At 39.1% G+C, this 21,584-nt stretch overlaps 1 protein-coding gene and 1 long non-coding RNA gene across 2 annotated transcripts in view; both read left to right on the top strand.

The window, feature by feature from the left end:
- PKN2 (protein kinase N2) overlaps positions 1 to 21,584 on the top strand; it is a 53,751-nt gene that overhangs the window by 558 nt on the left and 31,609 nt on the right. The window lies entirely within an intron of this gene.
- LOC308199209 lies at positions 581 to 12,496 on the top strand. Its single transcript, XR_013954496.1, has 2 exons — positions 581 to 10,912; positions 11,747 to 12,496. It is a non-coding gene; the product is annotated as an uncharacterized lncRNA (long non-coding RNA).

Below are 21,584 nucleotides of genomic sequence, written 5' to 3' on the forward strand. Positions count from 1 at the left end.
GCCCGCCGCCCGACACGGCGCGGGGGGTTTGTCACTGCCGGGGGGAATAAGTCAATAAAGTCCTGGGGGCTCGGGGGCTGCGTGGTCACACTGCCCTGCCTGTCAGCTGCGGGCTCGGGTACCGCCCGGGAGCTTCGCTGCTGTGCCCTTATCTGTAAATGTCAGCTCAACCTGCCAGCTCTTCCGCTTCCTCGTCTGAAAGAAAGCTCCTTTTCCGTTTTTTTGTTTGTTTTGTTCTTTTTTTTTTTTTTTTAATCTGTGCGAGTTTATGGTTAATCGGGCAAAGAATGCCTCTCTGAATTTATTCCTTGGACAATTAGCCAAACTAACAAGTCCATAAATGGAAAGCATTGAATTTAGTGTTCGGATGGAAATTAGAACGGCGTGCTTAAAAAAAAGCAGGAATTTATTTCATAAACGCCGTGAAATTTTCCTGTAGTTTTAAATGTCAGCGCTCGAGTAACAAAGGAAGAGAAGGCACAATAGAGGTGTAGCACTTCAGTTAAGATTGGAGCACATGAGATGGCTGAAGGCTAAGAATCCATCTAAAACGCTAAACTTTAATCAGTGGCTCGTAAGTGTCTAGGAAGAATCAGTATGTTAATACAAACTTGATACGATGATATAAAAGCTGGTAAACCTGTTTGAAGTGGTAAGCTGCGTGAATAAGTAACTATGGTAGCGTTACAGGTAAGCGAAGTGGAAGCAGAAGTTCTGTAAGTAGTACTGAAGAGGGGTAGGATTATCTAAACAGAAATTAGCTGTGTCTTTTTGTTTAGGGGGGTTTGGGGGATGGCTTTTTTTTTTTATCTTTTTTGGAAGATTGACTGATGATGCATATTTAAAAAATAAAAAAGAGGATAGATTAGATTAGAGGGTTGCACCCTCTCTTGTGTTACATGTGGTAACTTTTGTATCAGTAAGTGTAGTCTTTGAGCAAAACAGAAAGGTTATGAAACTGACATGGAAACACCAGCAGGGCTTAAGTTTGTAAACTGTTACATTCAGGTATTTTTTTTTGGAGGAATTTCCATATCAGGAAGAACCACTTTAAAGGTATTGTTTTGATTTCAGTGGCATATACTAACAAAAATTGTGATATCATTTTCCTTGTTAATTCTTCAAAACAAGTTGCTCTTCATATATCTGTGTATAAAAGTTACTTCAGTGGCATGTTCCCAAAGTAAGGAGAACCATAGTGCAGCATGAAATATGCCGTTTTACTCATGTTTTTTCAGGAGGAAACTTCCTCAAACTAAAGGATGCTAACTTAAATAGTGTTTATACTTAAAATGGGCTTTTACTTGCATATCGACCGCAATCTTATGTGGAAAGGGGAGGAAGTTGTAAAATGCATAGCTACAGTACAAGTTGAAAGCCTCGCGTAAGTGGGTTGATCTAGATCATGAACCATGTGTGGTTTAGATGTTTCGATAATACTCTGAAGACCTACTGAGAACGAGCTAAAAACAGTGTTAATCCCGGGCTTGATCCTGACTTTGAATCAAACGTGAGCATCAGTCAGTGATAAATGTGGCATGTTGCTTATTGACACCGCGTATTGCATGTGTATTTGGTTATGATAGCCCTGAAAGCTCCAGTGTGCTGCAAGTAATTACTGTTAGGTTTGGATGAAGTTAATGGAAGTGTTTTGGTTCTTGTGAATCAGTTGGACTCCCTGATATAAAGACTCGTGAACTTCCACAACTACTGACAGGATGAGAAGTGGGTTTGGGGGAAATACAAAAAACAAAAGGGCAAAATAGCTACCCGCTGAGAAGAAAAAACGTGGTATATGCACTTGTTTCAATGCAAACCCCATTTAATTAAATGGGCCTTAAATAGATAGATTGCACTTCTCACAATGACAGGTTTATATATATACATATAAATATATATAAATACTCCATATCTGATGGAACAGTTTCTTTAAAACCTCTGCTGGCAAATGTCCACAAAGCATTTCTGTCCTGCTATTTCTGCAAGGCATTTTTTCCATTCTTCTATATCTCACTTCTACATTTCACAGACAGTAGAAAGTATCTCCTGTTTCTAAGCAAGTTTTGACATAAGTTTGTTCAAGGCACAAAATGTAACACTTTTTCCTCAGTAATTACCAAACACGTAGTGCAAAATAAACTTGGCAGTAAACAAACACCCCTTTAGATGGTTTTGTTTAGTAGCTTCATCAGCAAAATTACCTGATTACCAAAGACTGAGAGCTTACATAAAGGCAGCTTACCTTTTTTACTTCCTTTTTATCTCCAGTACAGGTTCTTTTGTAGGAGGGGGAAGGAGCTTGGGTAAGAACCTGTATTGATGATGTTGTCTTCCCTTCCAAAACTCTGCTGTCCTTCTCTGAGCTTGCATCCTTTTAGAACTTTGTCCAGCAGGTAAACTGGCCTCTCAAATGCTTGCTTGCAGGTTCATTGCATAGCCTTTAACTCTTTGCTTTCTAGCAGAAGTGGCAATTCTGTTTCCTCATAAAATTTCAACTAACAATGCTGTAGGTCCTTATAATAAGGCATCTATGAAATAAAACTTCTACAGTTTTGAATGAAAAATGCTGTCTTTAAAAAAAAAAATCCTGATTTTCCATTTCCAAAGATTTGTACTTTTTGTTAAGTGATGATAGCTGTCAGCATTCTAAGTTGATGTGGCCTGGGTAACAGAAGTTATTGCTTAAGCTATTCAAATGAATCTATTATTTAAGTAAAGTGACTGTGCTCCTAGGTGTTCTGTAATGCTACTTTACAAGGCAGAAGTGTAAAGGTGTTCATTTTCAGACCTTTATTGTTGATGTTACAGAATATAAGATTTTTTTCATTAATTCAAAATTACGTTTCCAAAACAATTCCTGTGTCTTTTAAGTATGTGATTTTGTAGATAAAATGAAATAGTTGATTAAAATAGAGAACTTGGGCTACACCATATAGCAAATATGAATGTAACAGCCTCACTCACTTCAAATTGAAGTGTAAAGTTTGAAAGAGTGTTTAAAACTCAGTCAAAATTAGGTATTTCTAAAGTTACAAAACATTTGCAAAAATGTCTTTATTTCTGGACTGGTCAGAATAAAGGGATTTTATTTTTTCCTCGTTGATATTTTGCTTTAATGGAAGCCCTAGTCATCTAATCCTCTATGATGCCGTAGCCAGGGCTCTTTGAACTATAAATGTCACAACAGCCGTGTTTAAAGGCCATTGCTAACTTATTTTATGTCTAAAGGAGTGATGAACAATACCATGTCTGAAATAAAGGTAAAGTGAAATTTACGCTTAGTTGGATGGCACATCCTGTGTAGTTTTTACTATTTGCTTTTATTTTTCCATTTCATAACCATGACACAAATATCCATAAAATGAAAGTGTTTGAAAAATACTTGATGTTTTGTTATTTGAAATAAATTGGACAGTTGAGCTTCAGAGTACACAGCTATGTTTTACGTATAAGTGTGCACAAAATGAGGCACTTGTACCTCTCCATGTAGGACTAAACTATGAGATGTAACTCTGAAGACCTGCATTTCCTTCCTGGCTGCTCTACCCTCTGCTAGGTGACATTAGGCAGATGACTTTGCCTGCTCATGTCTCAGTTTCACCATCTTTCGAATAGAGATAATGATGCTTGCTTTTTTAAAGATAAAAATGTACTGGGTATTTATTATTAGCTGTGGTCAAGTGCCTAAGGACACTTTAAAAAGGTACAAGTAACCTAATTAATTTGTTTTGAACAGACATTATAATTAGGCTGGATATTCAGCAGTAAGACTACCTTCAAATACTGTTCAGCTAGGACAGATTAGCCTCAGATAATTTTGAATTACTCTTGTTTCTTCAGAACAAGGAAATGTCACATTCAGGTGAAATTATCCTAAACCATTCTATTGCAGTTTAGACATGAAAATGTGTGTACAGCTGCTTGGACTTCTCAGCTCCCTACAAATGCTTCCAGAACTGGTGGATTTAGGGAAGCACTTCAGTTTTTTTCCATTTGTGGATATATATTACTCTTTAAACAGTACTCTGTTCAAAATTTGTATTAGTAAAATATACATCCTGTCCTCGGTGGAACATAAACAGTCCTTAAAATACCTTTAGGTAGGTGCATGGGTAGGGCTTTTGGTTTGGTTTTTGTTTTGCGTTTGTCTTTTTTTATTCTTCCACATCTGAATCCTGTCAGTCTGCCTGTTAATGTTACAGGTTTATGTATGATGTGGACTTGTATACGTTTGACTTAATTTTCTTTGTCAGAGCAGATGTCTTTCTAGGACCCTGATCTGTTATTTTAACTGAAAATAAATCATTAGTGACGGGTAGTAGAAAAGTAGATTTAGTTACAGTATGCTTAATAGCTCTGCTGGAAAAGTTTTACACGCTGAATGGTCATTCATTATAACGTAACCTAAAATCTGTAGCAGAATAACTAGATAAACATGTCCTTTACATTGGGGAACGGTGGTTTAAGGGCTTAATAATGGGATTAGGAATCTCTTCCTTCAGTGTCTCAGTGCTTTGCTGAATTAGAGGCTCAGACATTACATGGCCTCTGCTTAGATTCAGAGGAATAAAGCCTTATGGTGGGTTATATGCAGCTCAAGGGGCTCTGCCTGCTTTTTCTTTTTTGCTTTTTCCAGGATTGCTTGTACAACCAGTACAAATTGGTTGGTGGTAGGTTTTTTATTTTAAATATGTATGTATAATATTTTCCCTTCATGGATCTAGTAAGTAAATGAGTTCAGGAACAGACTGAGCTGAAGTTTCTCTCGTGAAATAGTTTCTGTGTAGCACAAGCAAGGCATTTATATGGCATTTTGAAGCAAGCTTTAATTATTGGTGTGTTGGTTTGTATTTTTGTATTACGGTTTTTTGTTGTTGTTTTGTTTTTTGAAAACTAAGTCTGCAGTTCCTACCATAAGGAAAATAACTTTTTTGCTAGTAATGTGGTTTTTTTTTGTTTCCTTTCCCCCCACCACAGAAATGAGATTTATCTTGTAAGGTCCGAAATTTCTGCTGCCTTGAGATACAATTCAGAAGTACTACATGGAAACAGGAACTAATAGCACCATTAGTCAAAATGCATTGGGCATGTCCTTACAGTAATGTTATATCTGATTAGTTTGTTTATTTGGAGTGCAGCAATGTAATTATGTCACACTGACACAAGTCTCTGCCATTTTTTGTTACTGCCATTTTGCAGTTCCTTGTTGCTTACTGCGTTTGACAGCTCACCAGTGATTTGAATCATTTGTATGGCGGTCTCGGCGTGCATCCTATGAAGCGACGTTCTGCTCTGTGGGTTTTCTCGTGGTGCTTTTTGGGAGGCTTTCCAGAACCTTCTGGAATCGCGTGACTGTGTCAGACCAGTACAGTTTTGTGGCATCCCTTGACTTTGCCAGCCCAACTTCTGGCAGCTGGCATGGGGGATATGGCTGAGGTCTGTGGTGAGCAGACACTGATCTGAACAGGACAGCGTGCAGCTGCAAAGTCCCGTTCCCCTGCATGGATCGGCTCTGCTGGGAGTGGTAACAGAAGAGGCGGTGAGCGAGCTGTTCCAGCGAGGCGCTTACCTTCACGGAGAGGGCGGGTGATCAGTCGCTGTGGCTCTCTTGTTGGACCCTGAAGTAGTGGTAGTTTGATTGCGATTAAGAATGTAGCCACAACTTCTATTTTTGTCGGCGCTAGATACAGATGCGGGTTCCTGTGCTGGGTGTGAAAGTCATGGCTGCCTCGGTCGTGGTTCCTGAGCGCTGCTGCAGCGGTGCACAGAGCGCTTCTGGCGTGGGTGCACCGTGATGGCAAACCGCTCTTCTTGTCAGCGTACTTCTTACTTCTGCTGGGCAACCAGGGAGAAAACAGGAACATCAGCGTAAGTGTAGCTCTGCTAGGACAACTGTGTCTATACTAAAGGCCTTTGTTACCATTATAGACAGTTATTTGTGTTACTGTGGTGTCTGGGAGCTCTCGTTCTGGGTTGGGATCTAGGCTTTGCTTAACAAAAAGTGAGTAAGAGTCTGTCCTCAAAGAGCTTACACAAGAAAACATGCAAAAAATGATGTAAATTCAGGGAGGAAGAGAAAGCACTGATATAGGTAGTAGTGCCTGAGCATCAGCACCTCAGCCATTCGTTTGGGGACGTGTTGTAGCAAAGGATTGCTTGAAGGAGTGTTGGAGGGAAGTGGCTTCACAGGTGTCAGACTGGAAATCTCTTCCAAGGACTGAGGGATGTGAGTGTGTGTTGTGGGTGGTGGAGAATGGCAGTGCAGCCTGATCAGGAGGAGAAATAACCCGAAGGTACCAAATAAGAAATGATTGGGGAAGGGCTGGGCTATGGAAGATTAATACATGCAAATCTTCCCCTGTTCAGGGTGTTTTTGTTATTGTTGTGGAGGGGGTGTTGTTTGTTTGGGTTTTGCTATAAAGAAAGGCCGATGTGTGGCAGGACCCAGTGTGCTCTGGCCTGTTAAGTAAATCCAGAAAACTGGGCTATGTTGTTGTTCTTCTTTAAAAGAAAAGAAACACAGACGTGGGTAAATTAGCTAGATTTTTCTGCCTCCAATTCATGTGGGTTTCTGTAAGCCTTCCTACATCATTGGAGACGTGTTGGTTTTTAAATGACGGAGAATTCCTCCTTCGTTCTCTACATAAATACAGATCAGAGAGCTTGAATTGAAGGCCTATCTGTTTCACGTCTGCGGTGTCATGTGTGGTAGTGAGCGCTGAAGCAAACTGGGTTTCTGCTGAGGGTTTTCAAATGGCTGCAGTCCCACAACATGGTACAAGGGCTCAGAGATATTTAAATTGTGTTAAACAGAAGAACCCGATAATGAAATTAGCAGAACCAATGGCTGTTTTTTTATTTATGTTGAGAGGAACCAGAGAACAGCTTTCCCTGAAGTTCCAGGATAAATCTAGAGGATGATGTGGGGCTGTTAACATGACAGGAGTACTTAAAAGCGGATCAGGTCAGAAAGGAGAACTTCTTATGTGGATTATAAGTCCACTAGACAGCAGGAGTAGTTTTCTGAATTAGTGCTGGGCGTTAAACATGGAAAATGTTGTTCAGGTCTCAGAATGTAAGAGCTTCATTTATATCTTTTAAAAATTAATACTCAAAGCATGTAAAGATCCCCATAGTGTACAATATACTTAAGTATGTATATTTTTTAAAAATGTGAACCTCTAGTAATTTGAGGAGAAATTGGGAGTTGGTGGCTGAAAGAAGCAGAAAAAAGGTTTTTATGTCTTTGTTTCTGTTTTGAGGTCCTAAACACAAACAGCTTTATTAAGCAAGAAATAATATTAATGATATGGTTTAGTGTGTCACTGGCACCGTAGTTTGCTTTTGAACTTAGGAACTGAATGATATGTATATTTGAAAACTGTAAAAAGGTCGATTCAGTTTGTTTTATTGTTGTAGATTGCTAAGACACAAGGCAAATCTGTGATAAATTTAGGATGGAAAAGTTCTAGTTGGTTCATTGTCCTCGCTGTCTGCTATAACTGGAAGTTTTGCCCGTACAGACTTGAGGCTGTTCAAAGAACGTGTCAGACTTTGTCAGCTGGTGCTGCTGCTAAAAGCGGTTCTGTGCCATGCTGTGTTGCTTTGCATTTGCACAAACAGCTATACAGCGAACAGATTTTGTTGCTAGTTTTGATTTGGTGTTCATTTGGTGGTTTGGTTTTGTTTTTCCTAAATCAGTTTTCAGCCAGATCAGTTTCACAGTCCAATTCACGATGTGGCCCTATAAAGGTTTGCACTGGCATGTGTCAGGGAATAGTCTGGGGCAGGAACAAGCCTCTAGGAGAGGTTAGGACTGCTGGTTCTTCAGGGTTGGGTTTCTGCTGTGTGTTTTTTTTGGTGTGTTTTTCTTTTTTTTTTTCCCAGCATTGCTGGTTTATGCAGTAAAATGTTTATCAGGTTACAGGCCCGATGCAGACAGATTTACTCTGTGTATGTGGCTTTTGCTAGGCACTATGAAGACAGTCCAATTCTGCTGCAGATGGATAGACAGATAATGAACATCCGTGGCCTGTCAGTGGCAATTCTTTTCTGTCTTCGCATTCTTCAAGCAGAAGGTCTCGTGGCATGCTGCATGGGAGCGTAAGAACCTCTTTGTCTGAGAGAGCCTTGAAAATAGGATTGATTTGTGCATCATGCATGGATGGAAGGTGTAGTTTCATCTAGCTTAATGTCAAAGGTTGAGAACAGTGTTAAGGTTTTGTAGCAGTACGCTAGGTGTATGTGGGGATATTACCACGACTTTATTTACTGGCCTTCAGCAGTTCATGTTAAAGCTTTTACATGCCCAGGGCAAAGAGTAGTTTTGAAAAATCATGAGTCTTTTTGTTATTTCTGTAACTAAGTTAAACAAAAAGCAAGTATACGATTAAAACAGTTGGGATCAAATTTTGGAGTGAAGAAAAGTTACTGTGCAAATAAATAACATTACTTATCCATAAAGAAAGCGAAGCGTGTTACAGTTAGGTGTGGATACGTTTGTTATTACATAGGTCAATAGCTGTGAGGCATTTGAATATTTAGTAGGAGAAAAAAATGATTGCAATAACAATACCTCTGAATGGTCATGAGCATCAATTAAATAAGCACTTAGAGGACTTTGAATCCTGCATGTAAGTTTGATGCTGTGCATCAAAGGTGTAGCCAAACTGGGGGGGGGGTCTGGCAAGACCTGAACGTATAGTACAGAAATAACAAATTTGAGGTAGCAAAATAAATGTTTTCCGAGTTCTGATGGTGTCGAATTCATTCGTGAAATTATCAGTTTTTTCTCCTCTTCCTTGTACACATTGGCAAACTGTTTGCTTTTTTTTTTTTTGTCATAACTCAGCAGTGCCATTAGAATTTAGGACATGATTTTTTTGAGTTGTGCTGTTGGGGTGAGCATTATCTTCCGAATAAACAAGGAGAAATTTTGGTTTTTCAAAATCTTCCGAAGTGCTGTACTAGCAACAGGCTTATTTGTGTAACATGGGCAAGAAACTTTCTGCCAGTCCAAAAATAAAACAGAAGAAAAATTGCTTAGTTCTGTTCGGCCCACCTTTCTTATTTCTCTTTCCCAGTAAGAAAAGCATAGCCCCTGTTATGGTAGATTTATGACTCACTGTTCACATCAGATTATTAGATGTGTGATTGAAATTGCTCTTTCATCATTGTGCTGCATATTATCACTTGGATTCTTAAGTAACACAAATCCAGAAGCCTCCCAAACTTGTCCTGAGAACATAAAAGATGACTGTGTGGCCTGGCTTTTTGTTTTTACAAGCACGGTGTGTAAAGCCATCCATTGCTTTTCAACTTCATATGTTTATTTTTGTGGTAAAATTTTGCAAAACAATGAAGTAGCATGCATTGTAGGAGAATGTTCCCTGCATAGATAAGCCTGCACGTGACATGACAGGATTATTTCTTCCCTAATTCTTGCATTGCGTAGGCTACACTTATAAGAGAAATGATGACAAAGAAGTGTCAGCTTCTTTTAAATACAAAAGACAGAAGTACATCATCGCTCTCTGCATTAGTGACCAGGTATCCTACTGACAGCCCGTTCAGAGTACATGAGTAACTGCCTGGGCGTGATGGCGTGGGGGGAGAACACGGTAAGCTAACTCCTAGCAAAAGATTATGGAAGACGGTCAGGCTGAAGGCAAGGTCTCAAAGGCCTGTATTGAAAGTACCAAAATAAGCGTACTACAGATCTGCAGAGCACTTTAAAATCAGCAAGGCCTTTTTGTAGGGCATGTTCTAAACTTAGTGGCAGCAGTAGAAAAGTAAAAGTACTGTAAATCGTACATGCCTGACTACTAGTGTAGCATTCTTGAACTGCTGCCCATTTTGGACTCGGCAATCTCCTTTAATGGAAGCATGTTTTCTTCAATATTTGACTTTGTTTATTGCTTATAAATAAGCTCATATGAAGCTGGTGTTTTAGGCTGAGAATGACTGGATGTTGAAAGTTATCATTTGCAAATTCAAATATCTGTATAATTGGAGAACCTCAGGAAGATGATTTAAATTTTGTTCTTGAAACTTAACCCATTATTTAATGATTTTCTTTAAGCTGCTAGTATTTGTGTCTTAAGTCTTCTCTTGAAGGGATGGAAACATGAAACTTTGTTAAAGGACCATTTTAAATTTCAAAATAATGTAATGTTAGTATAGTTGTGGCTTTTTTTTTGTTCTCTACTTCCTGACTTATACCAGTTAGCCAGAGTCAAACTATGTATTTATCAGCTGGGAGAAAAACTTAATCAGTTTTAATTCTTTGTCTTTATCAAGTTAGTTCAAATATGATCCCACAATACATAAACCACTTCACAAACTAATATCTGAATCTGACTTTTTTCCTCTTCATTTTGTATGTGCGCATTTCATATAAAATGAGTATCTGTGACAACGTGCGTGCCATTCAACAAAAGCTGATTTTTGTTTTGGGGGGCAAACTCCTTTCCTGAATTCTGTTTTTGTTTCTGCATTTTACAGTATGTTACAACAAATTGTTGTTAATTATGATAGTTAACCTAGATTCCTTCAAAACTGATGTTCACCTATACTGGAATCCTGTACAAAAGAGGGAATGTATCCTCAAGCTTTAATTAAACTACTTTAACAAATATTTTTTAAAAATCCTTAGAAGTTTAAGGGCAGAAGGAAGAAGAATGTGGGTCTGCTGTAAAGTAGCATTAAGTATCATCTTCTATTTTGCAGGCTAGCAGCCAGCACTAATATTAAAGTGTTCTTTCTGAAGTGTTTCTTCTTGATGGGAGTAACTCAGTGACACAGGCAGGGCAGCAGCTGCCACACACATGGGAATTGGTTTCTTTAACTCCAATTTGAGTCTTGAACCAGATGACCTTGGGTATGAAAGAAAGGCAAGGGAGATGCAAGTGCTGTAAGTTGCCTCCCATTTTTGTAACTCTTTCCTTTCTATAGTAGATAATACTGCTTATGGACTTGAAAGTAAGATTTTCATTTCTTCAGCCTTTTCATTTCTGTCTTCCTGTCTGTTGCATTTACTTGAGTTAATTTACTGTCAGTTTAAAGTTTATGCAGTTGTTCAAATAAGCACACTTTAAACTGAACTACTGGCATCTAGCACATAGTATTATCTGCAGATTTCCATCTCTAATTTCTGTCTTGCGCTTTGCTAACCATATATGTTGAAAACGTCAGATGTTCTAATTACTTTTATGAGTTTTTCCATTGTTATAAATTAAGCTGTCTACTGTCCCAAAGTATTTAAGTGTTTCTTTACTGCAATGAATATACTTGAAGCTTAGTACATAGTCAAGTATGTGTGCTGGAGATTCCTGCAAATCTGAGTTAGAGCAGCGAGAAGCCTATCAGTGGCATGTACTGATACACTGGGGACGATTGCCCTTCCTCCCTTATGGCTGGCAGAAGAAGGAGTGGGCTGGTGTGGTTCTGGCACATTTGGGAAATGGGGAGAACCTGTGCACTCAAGCACTGGCTGTACCCCCAGAATATTTATTTAACATCTGTTTATTGCATCCTGTCTAGGTAAAGCAGTGGGAAGGGTGTGAAAAAGAAACCAGTAACGCTCAGAGAGGTCAGGAAAATGTACAGTTGAGAGGGTGACAGCGTGAGCTAAACAGCATGTGTTATTTTAGATGATGCTATAGACAGATTGAGACCAACATTTATTTTTGTCATTTTATTTTTTATTATTATTGGGACTGACCTTTATTTTTCTCTTGTGTCTTAGCATCTTGACATCTTTATTAGAATGCTTGAGAGAGCCTCGGTGCACGCCCATGCTCCCCCTTCTTTCAAATACAGCTGGGAGATGCAGCCTCCTGAAACCATGTGTTGAGTCAGAATGTGCTGCTCTGTTTGATCGAGTAGAAGTCATCTTCCTGATGGTATTTCAGTCAAAAGTTAGTTTGTGTATTTCCGTCTGCTAACGAAGGCATGCTTCAAATTAGATAGCTCATTATAGGGAAATACACAGTAAGATACTCAGGGGAGCGCAGCAGGTTAAACTTCAACCATAAATAGATTTCTTTCTTTAGCTTGAAGGACTTCTCCTTGAAGGTTTTGCTGAATGTCATATCTAGAGTAGTCTTCGTAGCTCCTGGTTGTTAATAAGCATAATATTCCCCTACTGTTTAACAAAATCTACATGCTACAGTTTGGATTTTTAACTGAAGGTTTTCTCGGAATGCTAACTAAAATGCTTCTGAACTGGAATGATGTGGAAATTCTTAAAAAGTTATGAGCATGTCAAAATCTGTTAGACCGAAATATTTGCAAGAAATATGCCTAGAACATTAAAAAAAAAAAGTGTGAAAACTACTGTGTAGATATGCCCTGAAAAAAAAAAAAAGGATGAGTCTTTAAAAAGAGGTGAATTTAGGGTGAAAAGAGGTTAAATATCATATGAATGGGGTCTTGAACGTGATTGATGCTGGAAAGCACACAAAAATGTATGTATATTAGTGTCCAGTCTGAAAAAGGAAGTACATTGAAGTCACTAGCAAGTATACCTCATTGTGGGCTTTCTGAATACTAAACGGTGTAAAAACAATATATAATTCCCCAAGTTTAATGCAGTTGTAAGGTGATTTTTTTGGGGGGGGCCATCATTACTTAAGCTCAGTTTTATAGCATACCCAGGAAGATCTACTTTTATGGGCTACGTATACATGATGCATGTAAAAGCTCTTGTTCTATGCTGTTTTATAATTGTTAGAGGTCTCATTGGTGCATTGGTTATTTGGAAACTGATACTTCCCATTTTCATTTTAGCTGATATTGAGACTTGGTAACAAGAGCTGATGGAAGAGCCCTACACAAGTGTGTATGCAAAGTGGAAAACAGCTTGTTTAAGAGACGATTTGGATTACTGTGCTGTAGGTCAGTAGGGGATCAGGGCTCCTAAAAACTACAGAAAATGTAGAAAGCTTTAAAAACAAAACCCATAAGCAGATTTGTATTTTGAAATGTAAATGTATTAAGACTTTGTGTAGTCCACGTAATCAGTAAGTGAAATCACCTGCCTCTTTCTCACAGCTTTTGCATATGAAGCAGTTGTCAGAAAATTTTCTTCTTGTTTGTATTGTAGGTTACGAGAGGTTTCTGGTTCTTCATGATTTCTGTAATACCTAGGGAATTCTTAAATACAAACTGGACATAAAGAGCTAGTGAGAAATTTCATACCATGTTTCAAAGGTCAGAGAAAAAAGGATTGCAAAAACACTGTTCAAATGTATCACAGCATACATCAGTGATGCTCTGTAGAAGTCTCAGACAAATGGGGATGTGAAGTAATGCTTCTATAAATAACTCACTGTTCATCCATAAACTTTTACTGGAAAGGCATGGAATGAGATGCCTGCATCTCTGCAGATGGAATTTTGGGTGTGGCAACAACACTTACTCTGATACTGAAACGTGAGGGGTTTTGGTTTGTGTGTGTTGGGGGTTTTGTTTGTTTGTTTTCCCGCTGGCCACCTGAAAAGATGAGGAAAGGATTTAAGGAGGCTTTTCCATCTTTCTTTCAGTGCTGGAGATTAACAGCAGCAGCTTTTTCAGCTGGTTGGAGTGGAGGGTGTGAGCTTTCTCTTAACTAACTTCAGAGATAACAGCTGTGAAAGAGTCCTTAATTTTACAGCATAGTTCCTTGGTACAAATCGAAGTATACATGCCATTCCTGTTTCAAAACAAGAAAAAAGATTCAGCTACCAAGCTGAGGAACCCACAAGCTGTAGTGAAAGCACTGCTAAACAGTCCTAGAAAGCAAAAAAAAAATCTGGTCCCTTCACCAAGATCTTGTATATAGCCACCTGGCTTGTTGCCTCCTAAAACAGATGTTAGTATTATCTCTGATATGTATTGCTGCATTTATAATGTACAAAATAGTTGGCCGCTAAACATGATGGCTCAATTAGAGTGGAATGTAGGCTCTCAGCTCTTCCATTAGTTTTGCAATGGCTAAAAATAGCTCTGCTAAAATATAGAGAAGTTAAATGGACTAACATATCAGTTGTCTGGGCTGGAAGCTGGAATTGCCAGAAACAAAGATTATTTTTTTCCAATCACAGTTACCAGTGTCCTGACGTTTGTTTGTGTTACTGAGAAATTCCTGTTTATTACCTGAGGATTTCTTTCACATCATTTCAGTGACAAAATTTTTAACCTGCACTGAAAGTACAGAGAAGTCCCAAATTGTACTGACTTCTGTTTGTAGTAAGGCATTATAGCATTCTTCTCCGGCAGTTTTAGTTGGAACATGGAACACTTTTATGTACCGCAACTTACAGGACGTGGTAACAGCTGATACTATAATTTGTGGATGGGCAGAATGGTCAGCCTGAATTATCTGAGCTAGCTAATAATAATACATTTTAATTAAATAATAGCTACAGTTATATAATTCATTTTTACCATAATACAAGAAAACCACCATACAAATGGGACTAGGCCTGTTTGTCATTAAGTACTAATAACTGGGGTTTTGATTATTTTTTTTTTCTTTTATACTGTGCTATTTTGATATTTCTGCTTAGTGATTAAAACTTCACAGGTAGAAATTTAAGCATACATGTTTATCTTAATGCTAACATTACAGCCACTGAAAATGGGTGGTTGCAATGGTAACTTTGCGTTAAGGTGAGTATATGCTTTGGACACGTGCCCAAGTGTATAACCTTTGTACAGCGTACATTGTATTTGAGGAGGAGTTACCAAAGTCATATGGCATGATTATGACTCATGTCTATTAACTGACCTTTTTACCTTTCAAAATCTTTTCCACCAAGTAAAATACCATATCCTGTAGCTTGTATGATATCGTATTACTATTTTTTCTTAACATCTTGACCTATATATTTAACGTTACTCTGCTCTGAATGTTAGACAAAATTAGGTAGATATTTTCTATGAGACATCGGTAAGAGTATTTATATTGGGGTGAAGTAAAACAATTATACTAACTTTCTGTAGCAGCAGGAATGCTTTATCTTAGGTGTTTACTTCAACACCTACTTCAACAGATACTTGACTATGGTTATTGCTTATTTGGGGAATGGGGAGAGTGGTTGTCTTTTGTGGACAGGTTACTAGCTTCTGTATTACGTGTACTTAGAGGCAAATTCTCTGTACAACATCTGCATTAACTTAGTTTCGTATCAAATAGTTCTGTTACTTCAGAATTGTATTTGAACTCAAAGCATTTCAGAGCAGTAAAATAACTGCTTGCACCATTCTTGAGCTTCATGTAACTACAGGGAAATCAATCACGGCAAATTGAGGCAAATCCAGTGATAAGAACTTCTCTCATAACTTTTCATCCCTAACAGTTGGTCAGAATGCATATTAATTTCTGAAAGAAATAGATACCATACACGCCTGTATGTAGTATTTGTTTGGCAAAAATATTAAAATACAGTCCTTATCTTAGAAGTACCTATTGTATATATTCAATAAATAATTCCAGGCCATTAGGATGAAGATGTTATATATATACACATAATAGAGAAAATTACAGATGGTCCCATGAAGAAAGCAATGACTCCCTGTTTATCTGAAATAGTTTTTTAAAAAAAAAACTAACCCTCTTTCAGTGCTTACTTTTACTATTAGTTTTAAAATGAAAAAAAATCTTTTCAAAGTAGCCTCACTGTCACACACACAGAAATATTGATTTCTCTGCCACTTACCAGTCTTTACTTTATTTGTGAAATAGATATTAAGATACTTTTACCATATTCTGTCAGAAAAGATTATATTTTTCAGTTTAAATTTGGAAAATGCAAGATCAAGTTTGTGCATGGAATTCATTTGTTGTCCCTAGGAGATACGACATTCATGTAAGCCCATTTTTGCTTCCCAGTCCAGTACGCTAAATATCCAGCTGTAGTTCAGCATCTCTGACTAAGGGACTTCTTTTCTTCTTAAAATGCATATGCTTCTTTGAACTTGCTTCTCTTTCATTTATCAAACTGTCATTTAATCCACCTGTTTTTCCTCATCTTTTAAACCAGACTGTGTGCATTTATCGAATTATCAATACGTGCTATTATAATGTTACAGGAATTAGATGAAAAATCATTATTTCAGTGTTTTTACTGAATGCATCTGTGCGAGGCTGCATTTCAGGGGGAATTACTTCGGTCTCCTGGGCACAATTCTATGATATATCATTATTGGAGATACTTCCAGCATACAGTATGGCATTAACAGTTCAGAAAGTCATTTTCCCTTTATCTTGGAAGAACTAGCTTATATTTTGGCATTTAATAGAGCTTCTAGTACTGTGTGTGGTCTGTTTGAAACCATATTAATTATGCTAAATGTAATTTTCCTCTGAATGTATTCTGCTTCTTTGTCTTGTTATGCTGATGCAGTTACAGTAGCACCCCTGATATCATCAGTGTTTCACGTGCACCTAAAAATGAGAAGCTAAATTAAAACTAAGACAGCAAGGTCCCATAACAGAATGGAGGAATGATGTTATTACAGGCTTAATTTCATAACCTGACCTTGTTCCTGGACACGCGTAATGAAAGCTGTGACAGCAGGCCATATTCATTGTTTCTGCCCTCCATCTGACAGTAGGCAGGGTAAGGTTCGGTTCCACTCTGCCAGGCTCCACTGGCACTTCTTCATTGGGAGCTGCAAGTTACAGACAGAAGTTGGGAAGCTGCTGGAGTATCTGTACGGTGCCTGTTGCCAGAATATGCAGTCATGTTTCTTGGACAGTGTGGCCATCTGCTGATTTCAGATGCAGGTGCTCACTGTTCGTGCTCTGCTAGAGCCTTTGTCAAGTCCTTGCTGTCGTGAGGAAGGAAGCTGGGGGTGGTTCTTTTAATGTCCTTTCTTTGCAAGCCTTCTTGCAGGTCCTTCTAGTGTAAAGCCTCCAGGAGCTGCTGCAGTGAGAAGCAGCTGAAGGCAATGTTTCTTAAAACGTTTCCTTCCCCTGCCACAGAAAGGAAGCTCTCTTCTGCCGCTTGCTGTGATTGCCGTTGGCACGGCACTGGCACAACTTCCAGCTCTGCAGGCGAACCTTTTGGGGAGCGTACTTCTTGAGTCAGTAAGCTTTGGCCTAGTCGGGCATCGCTTGTGGCTGGAAGCCTAGACGGTAGTGAGGAACCCTGCACAAACAATTGCTGAATGTTTAGTTTTGGTTTTGTTTTGGTGGGTTTTTTAGACATAGAAGGGAAGGAAAAAATACCGCTTGAGAAGGTGGCTTTGGGAGCACCAGCAGTTGTTTCTAACCCTCCCAGTATAGTGTTCACATGGTGAACAACATCATAGGGAATTTTAATACCTGTTGGGGCTGAGGCAGGACTGTTGGTGCAAGCTGAGGCTGTTTGCTGCAGCCCCACTGCTGCCAGGCTTCTCTACTGGACATTCATGGGGGCAACATGGGAGAGGGGCAGACAGGACCCGCTGATTGAGGGCTGTAGGTGGGACATCCCTATTTGAACAAACAGGTTTCGTACGTACTGCGTCTCTGGTAGGTGCAGCCAGGCCCTCACTGTATGCACCGAGGAATTGGACCCCATTTAATGAGTGTCCTACTTGAATTTATCCATGTGTAATGCAATGCACTGCAGTTATTTGTACCTTAAGCAGCCTCTTGTTACAAAGAAGAGAGCTGTGACTTGGATTAAATTTAAATCCTGATTTGCGACATGTTAGCACAGCAAACTAATGCCAAAATCTATTAAGCCTTCAAGGTTTTTTTTGTTCTTGACGTTGGGTGAGTGCTGAGATCTTGACCACAATCACATTTGCTTCTGGGCAGGAGGAAATAGTCCATGTAGTTCCAGTAATCCAGACAAGCTGTCACATCTGGTTTTCTGAATGACTTCAGGGGGAGGGGGAGAGGACAAGGTTTGCAATTGATTAACATTGTTCTTAAAATCAAAGACTACTGTAGTTTCAGAAATTACTCTTAGAGGGCTTCAGGGACCTTTGGCAGTTAGTTCAGAAAAACAACTCCAACCCCACCCCCCAAAAAAAAGATTATTCAGAAAATTATATTGAGAGACCTAATAGTTCCAAATCTGTATTTCCAGCTCCTCAAAATGAAATGAAAAATGAATAAACATTTAGTCTTTCTGGATTATGGTAACTTTTTAAATTATACATGAGATTATTTTCATCTTTGTCTATTTGAAATGAATATGCTTGCATTAAACAACCAAACATTTTGACTGTACTTGTCAAACAGGATTTCTTATTCTTTCAGCAGACTGTAATAGACAATAAAATGGCACCTATAATTCAAAGGTATATAAAAATGAATGGTAATACTTTTAGGAAAAATGTACTCAGTTTTACCGTGAGTTCTGATATGGTTTTTTTTTCCTGAAGGCAGATTGAGTGTGTGTTAGTAGCAAGTCAATGTGAAGTGTAAATAATATTGTGCATAAGTACTCAGCAGGTGTTAAACATGCTGTAGTTTAAGGCCCCACTTAGGTTTCTGTAAGAATTCCTGCCAGAACTCAGCAATCTGAATTCTCACCCTGTCCGATATTCTCTCAGGTGAACACTGGATCACCCAGTGCCGCTGTACGGTGCTGTTAGAAGCAAGTCTTTGGCAGTTATTAATGCCCAGGATTTTAGGGTTATCTTTTTCTAAGCTGTGGCAATTTGAGGATCTCTTTTTAAATTGGAAGTCATTCAGTTTATCAGACAATCTGTTTCAGTTGCATATATTCACCTTCACAGTAATTTCTTCTGTTCGGCAGTATCAAGTTCCATCATTGAGACAAATCCAGTTTGTCAAGGCCCTTGCCTCATCCATTATTTGGTTCAGAGTTGACCTGAGAAAAAGTGCAGGGACTTGATGGATTTTCATAAACAACATTGCTGGTGTCTCTCACCGCATCAGCCAGAACAGCCTTTGTGTATTATTAGAAGATGTGCTCAGACCACTACCCAGTATTTTCAGCAACTATACTTAAAAGATTTCCCAGGAGTACAGAAATTGAAGGCTGGCATCTAGCATTCGTCTGTGCAAGTAGCTGGTCTTTGAGCCAGCAATCAAAGTGAGGTCGAGCCGTTAGACCATTGCAATAGGACAGCTACATATGTGGTTTCCTCGTCTGTTTCTCTCACACACACTTCCTCTTTTTAAAGCACTAATATCTAATTTGTGGTTCTTGATAGTTTATTGCAGTAAACATAGCTTCAGTTTCATTACATGCTGAAATATTTCAGAAATCTCCAGTCTGGCTCCTAAACATGCACTTTCCCACTGCGAAGTACGCCTCGCTGCCTGTAACTGCTTTCCCTGCAGCAGCCCAGGAGCAGGTTGTTGGGAGCAGCACGGGGCGCCGGCTGCCCTTTCCTGCTGCTGGTGCAAAGCAGTGGTCCTGGGCAGGTGGTGCGGCACCGGGGGGGAAGGATGCCGTGCTGCCGGGGGGGCAGTCCTGGGACCACCCAGCGGGGAGTGGCTGCTCCCTTCTAACCAGCAGTCAGGGCACGACCAGAATTCAAAAGAGGAAACTGGGCATCAAAAACTGGCTACCCGTTCTTGTGTCTTAGAGCAGGTCCCGCTGCTTTAAAAATCTAACTGTTAGGCCAGCAGGAGTGGTTTAATCATTACTTGCTTCTTAAGAGAGGAAATGCTCTGATGTTTCATGTTAAGTGATTCTGGGAGGGAGAGTAAAGGAAGTAGCTGTACAAAAAACATTGGCTTCTTGGTGTAGAAAATGTGAATGATTTTTTTCATCTTTGCACCCATGCCTGCTTGAACAGTGCAAAGGAAAGGAGCTGGTCCCCACCTCCAGCTGATCTTTCTTTCCAATTACTGAATTTTCAGGCTGAGAGCACAGAACAGCTGTCTTCTGAAGGATGTGAGGCTCAGCCTGGGAGGGAGTTTATCCAAATGGGGAGAATTTTTCAAAAAAAAAAAAAAAATCAACTCTAACAAGAGGCTTTTGTAATAGGTGAACTCAGGTACCATCAAATAAAGCTGGAGAACTCTGTGTGTTAAGTAATTTCTCAGTTTAGAAGAGTTTCAGCTGGGGGGCTGGGCAGATACCTTTCTCAAAGGAGAAGATCTTACCGCTCTTGCTCAACTCTGAGACATTCTGCCCAGTGGTGTCCGTCCTGGCATCAGCTCCATTTTGAGATGGAGCACTGCAGAGGGTGCTCATCCCTCTGGCACGAGGTCCTGTCTCCAGCCCTCGTTGCACCTCAGCAGCAAAACGTGTTTGCCTGTTTGTTTCCCAGTGACCTTTGTGCCTGGTGACATGTCTAGATAACTAGGTGACAGGATGCTTTCAGTTCAGAAGTGCTATTAACTCAGGATGACGAGACAGTATCGTCCATGGTTTTGCTTGGGGTTTTCTTGTAGTAGTTCTAAAAAGTTGATGGTCTTGTAGCATAGCAGGCTTGTTGGACTTGGCTTAAAACACTGCATCCCGAGGCACTGGCAGCCATGTGGTGGTGGTGTCTGTGTATATGTATACAGAGAGATAAGCAATATTATATATGTGTATGTATAAATACTTAGTTCCTTATAAAATTTTGTAACAACATTGAAATAGATAGCCTCAGCTCATAAAGCTCATAAAGTCAGTGCTGTGGGGTCAGCTCAAATGCACAGACGACATTACCTGCTACCCGTGTCTGCATCCATGCTGCTGGTGTCTCTGCGGCAGGTTAAAGCTTCTGTGTCCTGAAACTCCAAGTCTAGGAACAGAGGGTGTGCTGAGACTGCTCAAACTGAGGAAAACTTTATCTTAGATACTAGAAATCTGGAATGCAAATTCCTAATGAACGTGAAGATTGAATTGAATTGAAGACTTGTTAGAGACACTAAGCATCTGGAACAGGGGCTGCATAAACCTCTTCACTGAAGAGCATAACCTCTTTTTAACAGGTGGGATGTTGGGCCAAAGAGGGATTAAAAACCTGCCCTGTAACAAAATATCTTATTGTTCAATAGATAAACAATTAACTCGAGTCACTTTGGGAAACCCTAGTCTAGAATATTTCTGAATTATTTATATTTTAATTACATTGTTCTGTTTGAGAAGTGCACATTCTTGGCATATTGTTAGCATACTTTAGGTGCTATTATGGAAAAAAGGTTTTTTGTTTTGTCTTACATTTACCTTTCTTCCTGTGAGCTTTGAAAAGTGGGATATCATGCTTTGAAGGTGGTAAGATGATAAGTTTATATCTCGTATTCTTGCAGAGCAAGTGTAAACTGTCATGACTTAAAAATACAGTTCTCGTATTTACAAACAGTTTTGATTTTGGTTTGTAAAGGCTAAATAGTGGTATGCTAATCTCCAAGCTCTTTTTTTTGTTTATTTTACATCCCTAAGTTTTTATCTGTTAGAGCAAACAGGGAAATCAGAGATAGTAATCTAATTTGGACATACTCATTTAAACACCAACATATTATGTAACAATTGCTATACACCTTTATTTTCAGTTTCAGTTGTTTCTCAACATGCACCATTCAACATGTGGTTGTTGGTTTTCTTTGTGATTGATGCAAATGAACCTTTGTACTAGTTGCTAATTGCTATTGATTATTCTTTAAAAAAAATCTTTATATGCCTGTATATGGAAGC

This window comes from Anser brachyrhynchus (assembly GCF_964034855.1).
Source record: "Anser brachyrhynchus genome assembly, chromosome: 8".
Taxonomy (NCBI): domain Eukaryota; kingdom Metazoa; phylum Chordata; class Aves; order Anseriformes; family Anatidae; genus Anser; species Anser brachyrhynchus.